The 17606-nt window shown below is 36.2% G+C and overlaps 1 long non-coding RNA gene across 1 annotated transcript; it reads left to right on the top strand.

Annotated features, from left to right (window-relative positions):
* Positions 1-1088: 1088 nt before the first annotated feature.
* LOC149802236 (uncharacterized) lies at positions 1089-15628 on the top strand. Its single transcript, XR_016420512.1, has 2 exons — positions 1089-1169; positions 14685-15628. It is a non-coding gene; the product is annotated as an uncharacterized LOC149802236 (long non-coding RNA).
* The last annotated feature ends 1978 nt before the right edge of the window (positions 15629-17606 follow it).

Here is a 17606-nt window from a genome sequence, read left to right as displayed (position 1 = left end):
TCATGTTTCTGTAATAAAGCCAAAGAAAACTCCTTTTGTTTTAAATCAGAGATGCTGCATTTGAATAATGCCGCTTCCAAATAAATGGATGATGGAAAACAGTAAGAAACATCCCATAGGAGCACAAAAATTCAGCTTAAATTATTTCCACATTGAATTTTGACGCCAAAATATGGCAGTTTAATTCCCCGTAATTGTTGAGACACTTTCAGGTAAAACCAGATAAAAACACAATTTAGTTTCAAATGCAAGATATTTATATTTAAATGCATTTGTGTATATATGTATGTATGTATGTATGTATGTATGTATGTATGTATGTATGTATGTATGTGTGTGTGTGTGTGTGTGAGTGTGTGTGATTTGGATTTTTTAACGTAGCTTTAACAATTTTTTCAGTCATATCGCTACGATGTCTGCAGTGTGGCAGTTTATAGTAATGTCTAGCAATGGGGCATCATGTCACAGACATGTAGCATGGTGTCCCAGCCAGTCACATTATCCTGACACCAGGCCGACCAGTCCTAACACTAACCTCTTAATGCTGAGCGCCAAGCGAGGCAGCTATTAGTACCATTTTTGTAAGTCTTTGGTATGACTCGGCCGGGGATCGAACCCACAACCTCCCGCAGCCGAGGCGAACGCTCTAACCACTAGGCCACCGGAGCGGTTAAAATGCTACTTAAGTTTAGGGCTGCTTAAATATGCCTCAGTACATAAGTCATAAAAAAATAACAATTTTCAAAATTATGCACATTGTGTTTATCACATATCATCTAATATCCTTTTTAAAGGAGCAAATTTCAGAATTTTTAAACTCTTAACATCGGATTGATGCAGTTGTAATTGTCCCATACAGCTCCAATAGAGAATACGTTGGAAACATACAAATTATTTTTTATAGAAACATAAAAATATTTCTTTTTATAGAACCAAAACCAGTGTGGATTCCATACACATAGGTATTTAACAGTGTCAAGAAATACAAAGTTGAACACTCAGCTACAAGACCGCTCCTACATAAAACTATGTAAAGCAGAGTGCTATTTATAATAATGTATTACTAATGCGACACTTAAAAGTACAGAGTAACAGGCTGCATATAAACACGAGTGCGAGTAAGTTCAGAAAGAGGGCTTCGCGTGGAAGACAGAAGAGACGCAAGCAAGGTATGTCCCCACCCTACCCCCAAGGCCAATATAAGTTGTTTGTTTTAACACCAAAAACGACCAGCAGGGGATGGAACCCATGCCAGACATCAAACATTTATTAACGTTACGATGCACTCAGTTAAAGAATAACGAATGAAGATTTCCATCCATCAGTCTAGGTGTAAATGGGATCTTCTTGGAATACGATGAGTTTTCAGGCTGCATACCTAGTGGGCAATATGAGCAGAAAACTCGTAAGGAAATGCTAGTGACGATGACGAAGGTAATGATGACATATACCTGATTTATATATATATATATATATATATATATATATATATATATATATATATATATATATATATATATATATATATATATATATATATATATATATATATATATATATAGTGGTAAACGTGTTCAGCTATGGCTGACCATCATGCAGATACACCTGCACTTACAGTGTTAAAGTGTGTAGGACTCACTTGCTGCATAGTTACCCCCCAAAAAAGGGGAGAAAATAAAGATTTTATGAGGTCAGGAAAAGGAGATTCCCGCATGCATGCTCTGATGATTTCTACCATTCATCTAACCATATTCATTCATGCATGCTGTAATGATTTCTACCATTCATCTAACCATGTTCATGCATGCATGCTCTAATAATTTCTATCAGTCATCTAACCATGTTCATGCATGCATGCTCTAATGATTTCTACCATTCATCTAACCATGTCCATGCATGCATGCTTGCTCTAAGGATTTCTACCATTCGTCTAATCATGTTCATGCATGCATGCTCTAATTATTTCTATCATTCATCTAACCATGTTCATGCATGCATGCATGGTCTAATGATTTCTACCATTCATCTAACCATGTTCAACGGAACTCTTGTTTTGCTGTATTTTGTGTCATGGCAATCTTTTTATTATTTGTTGATTTTTGTTTAAGAGATACATGAAATTACTGAACATTTGACATTTGACATCCAAATATTTTAAATTTGAAAAACCAAATGTTACCTGAATGTTTTAACACAAATTTTCAAAATAGTATCCGGTGATATATGGCACACATGGAAGGAACCAACTGAAAAAATTTGTATTTTCGTTATTTATGGCGTTTTTATTTCTTCATTTATTTCTTTATTTATGGCGTTTTTGTTTCTTCATTATCTATTTGATGGGAAAGCACTTTTATTTATATGTATATATGTATGTATGTATGTATGTATGTATGTATGTATGTATGTATGTATGTATGTATGTATGTATGTATCCCATTTTGTGTGCAACATTCCCACATGGTTTCCCCCCATTACGCAACACTACTTAAGTGCTCACACCATACCTCAGATGAGATGATAGTCCTCCCAGTGGCATTAGGTAATTAGATAAATATGTGCCAAATTAGGCTGACTTACTTATCGTAAAGACTTTAATTAGAAATAAGGAAACATAATAATAGACGCATGTCCTTTTCCCCATAATATTAGCGCATCAGTATCCTACAATAAACGAAATGTAACAGTTACTTTACCAAGCGTGCAAGTCCCCGTAGAGTAGGTATCTTATCATAGGCATCTTTTATCTTGAACACGTGCCATTACTCATCATTAATTGAATTACAGCAGCTAATGCGGCATTGACAACGATACATTAAAGAGAATTGACACCATGTTATCAGCATCGGTTCAGTTTCTGTCCATATTGATTAGACTTGTCTGAGAGAGAAACTCCGTTTGAGAAATGATGACTATTCAGCTATAAGTTAGTTTCTGTACAAACATAATTGTTCAGTTGAAGGAACATAGTATTATTTTATATCACTCCGTTTAACTTTTACTTTTTGTCGTCTTCTTGGCTCGAACAAGCATAAAACTTAAATTAGTTTAAGTCCCTATGTTCTTTCTGACATCACTTACCCGGGATAGTTCAGAGAAATTTATAATGTCTGCATTACATCCTTTTTTAACAAATCAATATTCCTTATGTTCTGGTCTTAGTATTAATGTTGAGAAGAAAACAAAAACGCAAAAGTATATCGGAAAGGGGACTAAATAGGTAACAACAAGAAAAACTGTCCCGAATCTAAACTAATTGGGGTTGTACTGAGTTTCTTGTCTTAGGTTTAAAGTTTTCAAATGACTTGAGAAAAATTGCAACTTTTAATTATCCATCAAACATTCGCGAAAATAAGAAATTGCTAATTGAGTGGAATAAAATGTTTTTAACTCCATTTGGAGGAATTACTGTGATCATTTTTTGAGCTTTCACTAAAATTAACCATCTTTTATTATCATCACCAAATCCATCCACGCAGGTTTTTTTGTGAACTAATACACTCTTGTGGCATGAGTCAAAGGACAGAATCAAACCAATTATTTCAGTGAAGGACTGTCATTAGGTTGATTAAATATGACTGAAATATTTACATTTGTGAATGCGTTGGAATTTACATTGATTAGAATATTATCCAATAAATCCAAATGGAAAAGTTTGTTACAGTTTTCTGTATCAACTCTTGATAAGTTCCTTTTACTTGGAACAATTTTACTTAATTCACTGAAAAACGATCTTAACTCTTTTTGGCTAGATGTCAAAATTAACTGTCAAGAAATATTCTACCGATGCTTATGTATTACAAGTCAATAAAACCTATATTGAGAAAGGTCTTAAAGTACCAGGAATACAACACACTCTCAACCCCCCCCCCCCCCGGGCAGAGTTGTGGGTTTAGCTTCTGTAAGCAAGATATCATAATAAGTTAGATTCATAACAGAGACGTACCAATATACAGGGTTCCTACATCAAATCTAATAAAAGATTCCAGACCTCTTCCAAATACTGTGTGATTGTGATTTGGATTTTTAACGTAGCTTTAACAATTTTTCAGTCATGTCGCTGCGATGTCTGCAGTGTGGCAATTTATATTGATGTCTTGCACTGAGTCATCATGCCGCAGACATGTGGAATCATGCCCCACCCAGTCACACCGGCCGACTAGTCCTAACACTAACCTCTTAGTGCTGAGCGCCAAGTGAGGCAGGTACTAGTACCATTTTTTTAAAGTCTTTGTTATGACTCGACCGGGGTTCAAACCCGCGACCTTCCGCGGACGTCCTAACCACTTAGGTCACCTGAACGGTCGTCTAAAATATTTAAAATTGCAATTAAAATATGCAAAGATGAAAAAGTATAATGTAAACAACAAGATTTCATCCGTATACTAAAATTTCTTCCAAACTGGAAAGAACACTCGCGTTATCGTTTTCCGTACCAACGAAAATTTGCGACTTTTATAGGACTTTTCAGTTAGTTTTTCAATTTTTCAAGACCTGGAAAAGCAAATTTCAAATTTTAGGCCTTTACAGATTTCCACACCTGCTCGGCACCCCGATTACAATGTAGTCAGCGTTTCCTCTGACCATTCCCACCCAATCTGTGATATTTTGACGTAGGTGAAGTTAGAGAAATTCGCCGAAAAGGCGCGCTATCAGCATGGGGTAACCGCTACCAGGCCTAGCAAATTTAAACGACCATGCATCCATACCAACATGAGGTTGATAGTAAAATGATTTATCTTCTCAGAAATATGAAAGAATAACATTCGTTATGTCTTTAATCCGTTGACTGACGATGTTAAACTACAGCGTTGGTGAAATTTTAAGTCCATTTTGAACTGCTAGTCATAAGACCACCGAAATCTCACGGCATATATGTCCGTCAAGTAAGAGGTACAATAATCTCGCGATACCAACAAAACCCGCGCTGACATGCGCTCTCTGTTTGATGACTGATGCATGTTATATTGTTGTGACAGTGAGAGGCTTGTGGTTGTTATCAGACTAAATATGTTGAAAATGATTAGTCCTTGACCACCCACCCCACGTTGTTACTAATGGACGGTTTAAGGGTGCGATGTCATCTATTCATACAACAGAGGAATGTTTGAAAACAGATCTTGCCGCAACACATCCGTGTACCTTTTTATGAGGAATTCTCGACGTATGACATTGAAATTAATTAAAACGATACAATCTAAAACCTCGACATAGAAAATATAACTGTAAACCCCTACTGTTTAATTCAACAGATACAATCTAAAATCTCAAGCTAGAAAACGGAACTTTAAGGACAAGCATTTTTTATACAAAACATGACATTGGAATCCTGGACATATGACATTAAAATTTCAACGGTAACGTTCTGATTGGACCAGCTTTTGTCCGCTACGGCGCCTCATACCTTTTAGGCACTTGCCGGTATCTATCCGGTCTCTTTTGGATACGTACATCAATCATATTTCCTGATCAAATACCATGTTTGACGACTTGCAAATCCACGTGAAATAACACAACCCTATGTCCCGTGCCCAGTCTGGATGTTATGGCTACATGCGGATTTAGCAAATACCCTAAGTATCTAAACTATTCGCTGGTGGTATTCCGGACATATAATGCGGCAAAATTGCACATTTGACTGAGCAAGCCTGCTCATGACCTAAAATCGAAAGTATCAATACAGATTGGGAGGGGGAGGGGAGGCTAAATTTATCTAACTTGAAAACGAAGTCTCCTTTTTTGTTCTTAAAAATCGGTCTTACGCTACTTTCCTTAAGTATTTTCGATTATTTTGTAAAACACCAATGAATTTTGTTATTGGTATCACGTTACTATTGGACATCTAGGCTGCGAGATCTGGGTAATCATATATCAAGGACTGCAAACAGGTCAGACTGTGTAACTACGTTACACTCGCAAAGTTCTGGGAAGATAAGTCGTCTTCAGACAGGTAGGGCTCGATGTAAGGTTGTTGAAGTTAGAGAGGTCCGGTAATAATCAGCTACCCTATGCCAAACCCAGCAGTTTCGTCGAATTTAACGTTTTGATAGGCCATGCAGCAAGAATACATCCTATCATAAACGTAAACAAACATAAAAATATCTAAAGTGGGTGAGAGGTCAGATGAAACTCAGACTAAATGTAATGATAGAAGTTCTACAGAACAGGAGCAAGCCAAACAAAACAATTTTTTTTTTTTTGGTTTTGCAAATTATTGATTAGAGCAACCGAAACTAATAACCACAATTACGGATAATGAACTAGCTAATTTCAAGTTAACTATGCGAAAACGTTGCATGGGATGATCACAACTATCATTCGATGAGGTGACTAGTTGTGATGTGATTTGGATTTTTAACGTAGCTTTAATTGTTCAGTCATATTGCTACGATGTCTGCAGTGTGGCAGTTTATAGTGATGTCTAGCACTGGGGCATCATGCCGCAGACATGTAGCATGATGTCCCACCCAGTCACATTATTCTGACACCAGGCCGACCAGTCCTAACACTAACCTCCTAATGCTGAGCGCCAAGTGAGGCAGCTGTTAGTACCATTTTTATAAGTCTTTGGTATGATTCGGCCGGGGATCGAACCCACGACCTCCCTTATCCGAGGCGGACGCTGTAACCACTAGGCCACCGGAGCGGTCAGTGAGGTGACAGCGGTGCTGAGCGCAACAGCAATGGCTCAAACAATGGCGGGGGAAAAAAGGATGCTGTTGTGGAATTTTATTATTATTACTATTTTTTATCACGCTGCTGGTGTGGTGGAAGTTCAAATGAACGCGGCAATGCGCTAATACATATACCATTTGATTCCTGCAGTGACCTAGATTTTTCCCAAAGTTTTATCAAAATCCGTGTTCTTAGAGGAATAGCTAATGGCATATGTAACTAACCAAATATTTTTTTTAAATCAAATTTTGTTATTTACATAATTTATTTTAAAGTATTTTTTCTTTGGCTTGCTGTGCCACTTGCTCTCTTTCTCTCTCTCTCTCTCTCTCTCTCTCTCTCTCTCTCTCTCTCTCTCTGTGTATCTTAACTTTCGTCGGCAGCCGATTCTGACGTTATATTAGCACCCTCATGCATTTTTCAATAATGTATGTTGTTGAGTTAACTTGAGTACATGTTGCATCTACATTCCTTATTTATAGGAGGGGGTATTTAAAACAGAAAGGATAGTTTAAACACATAATTACCAAAAATATGGTTTAAATTGAAAATTCATATACTGATATGCACATTTTATGATTTCTTTATAGAAATCAATGTATGTGAATGCAACAGTGATCATGAACGGTGAATAAGACGTTGTTCCAGTTAAGAATTTCTGTCCAAACTGTATTTACTTTAATAAAACTTGTGTAGATTTGTAGTGGATTTCACGTGCATTACAAAGAGTAGCTTGGCCTCAAAGTAGGCCAGTTCCAGGTGAATGTTAGTAAACAATATTATGTGTCTTCACCGATACAAATTTAGGTTTGACTCTGTAATGAAATGCTCTCATCCCACGTGCACAACGAGGGCATTTCGCCAAATTAGATACAAATGACAAAGAATGAAAAAAGTTAGGACAGGTAAAGGTCCACATTTTTTGTTCCAGGTGAATGTCATTAAACAATATTGTTTGTCTTCAGCGATACAAATTCAGGTTTGACTCTGTTATGAAATACTCTCATCCCACGTGCACAACGAGGGCATTTCGCCAAATTAGATACAAATGACAAAGAATGAAAAATGTTAGTACAGGTAAAGGTCCACATTTTTTGTGTAATTATATTCATGGATCAGGCCAAACTTACTGGTATTCAAACTTGACTAAAGCAAGCGGAATTCGAGTAAAAGTGACCCCCCCCCGATTACAATAGGAATCAAACAGACTATATTTCTATGGTAGGAATAAAATTACGTAATCGTTATCAGGTGCAGATTTAATTAAATCAATAAAAATGGATTTATTCGATCTGGGACTATTTTACCCACAGATGCATTCGTTTATGTTCCTCTTATATTGACCCCGCGGCAATTTTAGTTTTATAGCAATACTCAAGGAAGCAATCTGGATAATTACCTGACTCTCCTACACTTCATGTTTGACAATCCTTAATCCAACTAAAAAGCAGAAAATGATTACATCATTTCAAAGTGCGACAACTTAAGATTAATAAAATTCGACGTACCAGTCCGAAGGAATTCGAAAGAAATGCTTCATACCAACGCATTGAAACTGAGTTATAAGTTGAAATGCATGTTTGCAATATATATCAGGCATAAAACTGTCGTGTGAATATTAACTGAATTTGATTGAAAACATAATCGCTCTGGGGAGATGGCTATGATATCCGGTATAGAGAAAAGACCAGCAGGATTAAGTTTGGCAGGAGAGTCTTTGTTTGGATAATTAAAAAACATTAACCAAGTTAAAAGTTTTAAGTTCAGACAATAATGTATTATCTCACGATGCAATTCTCTTTTGATTTAATTAAATTGCAAAAATTATCTCCTGTAAGCTTTTGAAATAGCCACACCTCTCCAATGCAACGAGATTTTCGCTTATCCCCACGTGGTGCGGTTCCTTCGTTAATTTCTCTATGATTCCATAAGAAAGAAACTTTCCGTACGATAGCGAATTTCAGATAACTCTCATTGCGACAACCCAGTAAGGAGCGTTTCCAAGATGTCAAGCATGTCGATTTTCTATACAGTGTTTAGTAGAAAAGGACAGAGTTAACTTGAAATTCGGCACCAGACTGATTAAACAAAAGTTCTTTTTTTTTCTTCTTATTTATATGGTGCGCTAGCGCGACTGAGACAATTTTTTAAATTTTTTAACCTTAAATATTAAATTTATATTCTTCAATATTTATTCTATTTATTATCGACAATTTTAGGTGTTGTATAACTGAATTGTCGCTCCAAGAAGATGATGTATACTTCATGTCAAATATTAAAACATCGTACTGAGTAAGAGGGCAGGATAGAGTGACTTGTGTGTGTGTGTGTGTGTGTGTGTGTGTGTGTGTGTGTGTGTATTGAGAACGTATGAGCATGACTGTATATGTTTATTAAATCATTAGGTACATATTAAAAAATATCGACTCCTTATGTTTGCTTGGAGAATACGCATTTTAGATAATACCGTGTCGCCATAAAACATAAACTTGACTTTTCAGAGGTTAAGGGAATTATTAGTTTCTTACTTTAAGCTTACATAATGCCAGCCTCCAGATTATTATGTAAAATTGTATTGCTTCGTGTAAAATATACCTGAAATTATCAATAATCTTTGCTCTTCACGTGAATTCACCATTAACTTGACGTCAGCAAGGATCTTTTCCCCCACCCTCGCTTTTGAGCACTCAACATCTAGTTATCGCATTCTTGCAAGCCGACTAGAATATTGAATGCTTGCTAGAGTGAACGAACTCGATTACTGTGTAATATTAATAGTCGAAATTGAAGAAAAGAAAGAGAAAAATAATTTGGTTTTAAATGTTAATCAGTTAATTCTCTAGAGTTAAGAAGGAATGGCGACAACATGCATATATTAAGTGGCTTTCACTATCAGTGACTGAGACGAACTATGATGAATTATTCCACATCTAGAAAAGTTGATGAATGCAACACATCTCTAGGGGAAAGTTCGATTTAGTGTACAGAATTTCCAATGTAAACGTAAAGAATACGATATAGACAGCAACAGCTTAGGCCTTGGCGAGGACAAAGAAAAACAAACAACCCACAAAAATTCACGTGTTCACTTAAACCTGCAGCGTATCTGCTATGACCCCCCCCCCTTAAAATTAACACAAAATTAGGGAAAATAAATCAATTTTACTAATGCGCTTGATGGAAGCGAAATTCATTTTGGCTCTAAGAAGGAAAACAAAATCGTCCATTAGTAATTTGTCCTCTCAGATTATTCTAATTTGCAATTCCTTTGTAATTCGAGAAATATTAGAGACAGGAATTACATCGTACAATAATGGTTCTGGGGCTGTGAGAAAAGGCCATATTGGCCACGATGGGGACAATAATTACTTCACAATGTTAGTAAGCCTTTCTGATTATTTATATTTCAATCCTTTTTACGCTGATGTTAGATACAGTAACATAATTTTATGACAACGTATCTTAGACCAACAGTTACCAATATAAAATGAAATGCTGCTTTTTTAATGGTCATCAACCTTTGTACGACTTGATACATGAACATTATATTTGTTTAAACTTTCTTTCGTAAAAAACAGCCGTATCCAACAAAATCTGAATTTCGGAAGTTAAGCTGGTCAAAGGATTTAAAATAAGTTTGTTTAGGTAAACCTCAGACAATTGTTAATGTAAAAATAACTGACCTATCAAACGTTAGTCTGTTAAGATGAGTATGAAGAATTTTGGGAAAATGATATCAATGAACAAAATCCCCAGACAATTTCTTTCTCACGATGTTAATACTTGTTAATTTAGCTGTTATGTTAATACGAAGAGGACAAAACAAAAAAAAAAATCAGTTTAGGAGGAAATTGGTGTCACGGATACTGCTGTGGGGTGGGTGTTCAGCTTGCTTTATCTTTCAGACTTTGACAGAATTTCACTTTAACTTGTTCCCAATGCATATTAGCAATTGCGCAAATGTCACAATTTTTTTTAAAAATTCCAGTAAAAGTCTGTATTGGGTAAATTAAGGGTTTGTCCTATTTTAATGTGATTTGTCTTATACATAAATGCAGATTTCCTCACACATTCAGTTCCTGCACATCTAATCTGACCATCAGGAATACGAATGGCTATTAGCAGCTTGCTGATGAATGTGGCATTTTTTGTATGACAGGATACATTTACTGTATTGCTTGATTTTACATCATTAATTTTGATGTAATAAGAAAGGTATATGACTTTTATAGAAAACAAAATTGTTTGGTTTAGTAAGTTTGCTCATGACTTGGTTCGATTTATGCCATTGTAGTTGTTTCCCAATTAAAAGTCCTTATGGTTACTTTGATCGGGACTATCTTACATATTATATACTAATGTCAGTTATCGCGTGACTATTCATCAGTGAACTATGTTTAAAATCAATGATAAATAAAATGTACACACAAAATGTCAAGTAGACGTGAATCACTGCAATAGGCTTTTCACGTGTTTCGCTTGTTAAGCTTTGGTAACAATTTTTTAGACTTGCTCGTGTGTTTGGTTATTTAAAGTGTCACATGATATTCTAAGGTATTTACATATGTAGCTAAACTATGGGCTGCTGTTCCTCAAACACAGCTCGATATGTATATTAGATGTGGGAATGTTTATACGGACTTGATGCTTCATTGTTGTGTTACTTTTCTTTATATGTCGAATTTCAGAAACTCTTTCTGGGGTTTCCTTACTGATAAATTTCCACTGAGCCTGCACATTACGTTATTTAATGCAGAAGATGAGCTGCAACTACAATGTCTTATAGGTAAAAGGTTACCAGCAGGTGTAATCGACAAAGAAAACTCCAAGCTATTCGCCCTGTATGCAGCATACTTTGTCATGCAGTGTGCAGCTATCTTCTGCAAATAAGGTACTGAAACTTGCAACTTATGCAGTTGACGAACACTTTGTTGACTGATATACTGTAAGAATTTGTATTCTATATTATTTTTTAAAATTTATTTATTTATATTATTTAATAATTTTTTAAAATTTATTTATTGATTGTATTCAGATGATTTATTCTTATATCATGTAATCTTCTATGGAAGGAAATAAAGATGATGATGATGATGAAGATGATGATATACGTTTTTGTTTTTTGTTTTCTTTTGTGAATACAACACCAGAGATGAACGGTTGGACAACTGAAATTCTTTATACAAGTATAAACATTGTGACCACTTATCCGTGTTGCTGGAACTGTATTCAAGGTAAACAGCTGTTGAATTATTAGGTTACGTGTCGGCAGATAACAAGAATTAAGACAAGGTTAGCCAGTGTTGGTAGCTGTCATCTTTTTGGTAGTATCACTTTGGTAAATTTTCAAACTTCTTAGAAATTTCCTCAACGTTCGTAGTGTGGCAGCTAGGAAGCAGTAAACAAATATCCAGGGAGTTAATCTAAGAATCAGATCAGTGATTCAAGATGTAATTAACTACAACATAAGTCTCACTATATCTTAGCAATACAGTATTCACACAACGTTCTCCGAAAAGGAGTTAATTACAAAGAAGTGATACAAAAGACAGCATTAGGGCCTGAGGAAGAATTTTAACGATTTCAGCAACCTTTAATTTTATTCCTTTATCAGCTTTCGAGCTGGAGGCATTCTTTGTTTCACATTTTGTCAGTGCACTCCATTATACACACATAGGTCACTGGGCTAGCTTTGCTAAGTGTAACATAGCATATGCTCATATCACAGCATAAAATCACATCACGTTCAAATAAGTCAAACGGTTTTACAACAGTGACATAGTATAAGTCATTCTTGTCGTAATGAGAACAATTCAAACCGGTATATGCAAAAACATTATGCGTCAAAAGGTAATTGTACACAATATTAATTTGAGCAAACAGCATGACCTGGACTCTCCGCGTGCGCAAGGGAGGATGGACGATCAAAATCATTTCTTGACAGGGATACGTCAACCGAGTTTTCAGAGTACAATAGGTCCCTTGTCCCCAACTGACACATTGATACAATGTCAGATCCTGTGGTCAGGCCTCGTCCTTTATAGAGACATTACGAGACTATCCAACTGAGTAAGCAAAGATTACCTGAAAACGTTTGGCAGCAGAATCTCACGATTGGGTAGGCCGTCTAATTTTAACTTTCATGTTAATTAGATTAGTGCCATATCTATGTTCCCAAAACTCAAAGTTTTGCTCGAATATTCTTCTCATTAGAAGCGCATGACTTTAAATATTGACTTAACCCATGGAATTGACCTTTCTCGACTGTAGCTCAGGTAAACATTTACTATAAAACAGTGTTCCAAGATATAATTTGATACAGATGAAGAAGCAAAATACCAAGATCTAGATGGCTTCATTTCCAAACCGCGCTTGAATGTTGCATAAACTGACTAGTACTTGAACAAGCGTCCCTAATCTAAGACGTTTCAAATCCACAATGATGCTGATAACGTGGTAACAGTCTCAGAATCGTGATTATGCCATGCCCCATTGGTCGTTTTCATCCTTGAAAATGGTGAAGCATGAGCTAAAGCTATAAAAGCTGATAAATAAAACGTCTATAATTTAAATTATATGATGATTAGGTGCGGGGACCATGGGTGTGTCAATAACAACTCATCTGTATTAGCATTATAGGATACTGTATATCATCTAAAAGGTACAAAAGTGTTTTGATTGGTGTCGAGGTGTGTTGTATGTCATTTCAGAAAGTATTGTAATCAATTTGGAGTATGCGCATTTGTTTATAGCGCTCCGTTTTAAGGATTTCTTAGATGTTTGTGATTACTTTTTTGATTACGGGAAGTCATTCCTGGGGAAATATTCCCCAGACCGAAAGAATTAGCCAATTACTAGGAGCAAACGTCACGGAGAGAAGTGTTAGTGAGTTTCATTATGTCATGGTTTACCTTTGATGACTTCAGGTCAGATCCGTGTGAGTATCCCTGGAGTTCAATAATCCCTATGAAAATCTAGTTGTGTACATTGATTGTGTGACTCCTAGTGGAGTATTTAGGATCGGAGACTGGTAAATTACACAATGGAATAAACGGGAGGGGACTGTTCCATCGTCGACAGGCGCCGTTTATTGTTGCTATGGTGGTAAATGTGATGCAAAGTTACAGGCGAAATGGTGCTTAAAACTACGATTTGAGTGGCCTAAGGTGGCGTAGTTAAAAAAAAGTAGTTCCCTATTTTAGGTGGTTGAGAAGTATAGTTCTACGGCGTGAAATACTGACGGTACCTTACGGAAAGTTAATGAAGAGAATCCATGCAGATGTACGGTTGATATCAGTTGGGAAGATGTGAGATCTGTGGTCTTGTATTATTAAGAGTAAAATGATTTATAGAATGGACACGTTGGACTTTCCAGTTTACAACAGTAGTTGTACAGAGGTCTTTGGAATTGGGGGAAACTTATGACTTCTAGCGGAATAGCGTCAAGGTTTGACATCGTTCGGTCAAGAAAAAGTAAACCCCTTGGATTGTTTTGTTTACAGTATTTACGCTTGATGTAAGCCTACCCGTAACGCATACGAGAGAGCATACCTTACTGGCTGAAGTGGCTAACTTCCACAATGGTGCAATACTGTCTCCTATCGGTGTGGGCGGGGCATGCTATTTTGTTACAGTATTTTCAACTGGCTAGTTCGATGGCAATCGCAGACCAGTGCAGAATTAAGCTGTTTACTATGCATGTCTAAGGTACACACCAATTCGGCTTCTATGGCCTGTTAGTTCGTGTTTTTTTAAAATAATTTTTTGTAAATAACAAACAATATTCACAGAGGTTATTCCCATGAGAGAGAGAGAGAGAGAGAGAGAGAGGAATCCTTTACACTACAGCCACACTCGATTTCAAAATTAGCTATATTAAAATGACAGTTTCAAAGTTTGTTTACGAATATTCGCCCCACCAAATGAGAAACATGTCAGGCATACAGATTTACGAGTTCATGTGATGTCAGTCTAGGTTATATTCACAGATTTCAAAATGTATTTTGCAGCATGATTCAAATGAACTGCATCGATGGGTTAAATTCCGAGGATCGGCATCGAGGGGTTTAATGCCCAGGATCTGCATAGAAGGGTTAAATTCCCAAGATCTGCATCGAGGGGTTAAAATCCTAGGATCTGCACCGAGGGCTGACTTTTCAGGATCTGCATCGAGGGGTTTAATTCCCAGGATCTGCATCGAGGGGTAAAATTTGAGATTCTGAGTCGAGAAGTTAAAATCTCAGGATTTGTGTGGAATGGCTAAATTCCCAGGATCTGCAGTGTGGTTAAATTTCCAGAATCTGCGTCGAGGGGTTTGGAAAACAACTTTAATTGTGTGGCATTATTCCTGAAAAATTTACTTCACTGAGGTAAACATGAGTTCTCTAATAACACAAAAGGTAGTGAAATTGAAACTACTACCCTGTCCATATTGAAATGGTTACTGTACTAATCTGTCCAGCTTGAAATGGTGATTGTACTAATCTGTCAAGCCCGATATAGTAACTGTACTAATCTGTCCAGTCAGAATGGTGACTGTACTAAACTGTCCAGCTTAAAATGGTGACTGTACTGATCTATCTAGCCTGAAAGTGTGACACTGTACTTATCTTTCCAGGCAGGACTTGCTGAAGCATATGTCAATAATGTTACGACTCTATGGTCTTAAACTAAGTAACAAAATAAGAGAAAGCAACAAATTTAGTAAAATCAACAAATAAATTTATTTCTTTACGTTACAAAGAAAACGTTTGAGAGGAACTCACAGTATTGTGAATTAAATCCAAATATAATCCAAAACGTTCTATCACAAGTCCAAAAGTATGGAGTGTTCCGAATTAATGAATGTGCTGATGTACCAACAGTTTCGAATAGGTTGATATGCCAACAGTCTTGATGTATCACAATGATATAATCCATAATGTCTTTGAATAAATTCAATATAATCCCAAAATAGTGTTTTTGTCCAAAATGTCAGAGCACTTTGTAATTCCAAGAAGTATCAGATTATATCTGAACACAGTAATAAATACTACTATTACTGCTACTACTACTACTACTACTAATAATAATAATATTGGTGGTGATGATAATAACGCTTAAATAAAATTGACAGTGGATTAATAAACAGTTGTCATGCTTGCATACATACATACATACACACACACACACACATACATACATACATACATACATACATACCGAAATATTTAATACACTGTCGATTGATTATAAGGCAATTACACGTTATCTTTAACTCCTTGATTTTTTAAAATATGCTTCGTTTTGATCCAAATGGGATACAGTCTGTCTTATTTAAATTTAATGATATCTATATGGCAGTAAGCCAAAGACTGCATGATTCTGCTTCTTTCCCAAGCTTTTCTATTGGTTGCTTTCTCCTCCATTGACAACAAGAAGTACTCGTATTGAATCAAAATCCAACATCTGCCCAACAAACGCTAGACTTTCTGCCTTAGATAGATTACTTAACATGCTTTTCCTACGGTTGGTGAATTACACTAATGCCTGGACATCACTGTCAGATGGAGCCATGCCATATATTTAACGGATCCCTAAACTCCATCTGTCCACTATCAGCCTTGAGTCACTTGTTCTTTATTCGAAATTCCAATGGGCCAATAGCCAACATTGTCCTGTGCAAAACTGATCCATTTTGTAATAAGACCTGTCTGTTACCCTGATGGTTTGACACCTCGACAGTTCGCGTTACGCAGCATGCAGGGGCGTACCTAAATTATTTGGCCCCCAGGGCGGATCCTTCTTTTGGCACCCCCACAAATAATTTAAAAATGTAAACACACATAAATTATATTATGTTTGCAAGTAGATTTTTAAACAGCACAGTGCTGTCATAAACAAATTGGAAATAACTTTTACTTTGGCGAATTTTTCATTTGGTTTGAAAACTTTTACTGGTATTTCAACTTTCCCGATGGCATCCCCCTTCTGGCTGTCACACGGGCGGACCGCACCCCTCCACCCCACTTTGTACGCCACTGGCAATATGTAAAAGTTCAGTATTTAAAAACACTATTATACATCTGTATAACCATTACATTATCTTTAGACTTTCTAAAACCGATGACATTTTCAAAGGAAATAGCTGATTTAGAGAAAACGCTATGATACTTCGTGGGTGTGGTTTTCTGTTTTGTTGATTATTCTATTAGATTAAATTCACCCGGCCCGGACCTTCCAAACTTATATATCGGCTATTATAAGAGAGGAATGAACCACTTACGCAACATATGAAATGAATTCAACTTTAGGTTTGGGTGAGGTCTAAAGGTTTACTAAATAAGTATGGGATTATGTTTTTAATAGATTCAATGGTATATCTTTACAGCTTACAACGACGGCAGCCAAAGTTTACACAGGTCAAAATTATGGCCATCAGAAATCATACCCTCCCCCCTCGAAAAATATAGATTAACATGTCGTTTGTTTGAACACACACACACACACACACACACACACGTATTAGTTTTCATCGAGTGCCACTGAAATTGCTTTTCTTTGCATGCAGAGCCACTATTTATTTTAAGAGAGAGAGAGAGAGAGAGAGAGAGAGAGAGAGAGAGAGAGAGAACAAACAAGAAAATCTAAAAATGCATGCCTTTAGCAAGTTCAGAAATAATTAGATATTCTTTTTAAGTTAAATGGTATCATTCGAAAACGATGATGGTCATAACCAAACCAAAGTGTATTCTAAAAAATCATTATCGGGTCTCTTTCTAAACATGTTGAATATGTAATATGTTCACTAGCACAAACGATCATCCTTTTACATGCAACGAAACGGAGAACAAACGGAATATACTCAGATATATACGCAAAAGCAACCAGGGAGGAATGGAAAGTCATTACCTTTATATTAGTATGAAATATCATTCACCATCATATCCCGC

The sequence above is a fragment of the Sinohyriopsis cumingii genome, chromosome 4, assembly GCF_028554795.1.
Source record: "Sinohyriopsis cumingii isolate HCF-2022 chromosome 4, ASM2855479v2, whole genome shotgun sequence".
NCBI lineage: Eukaryota > Metazoa > Mollusca > Bivalvia > Unionida > Unionidae > Sinohyriopsis > Sinohyriopsis cumingii.
This window is presented reverse-complemented; position numbering and strand designations above follow the sequence as displayed.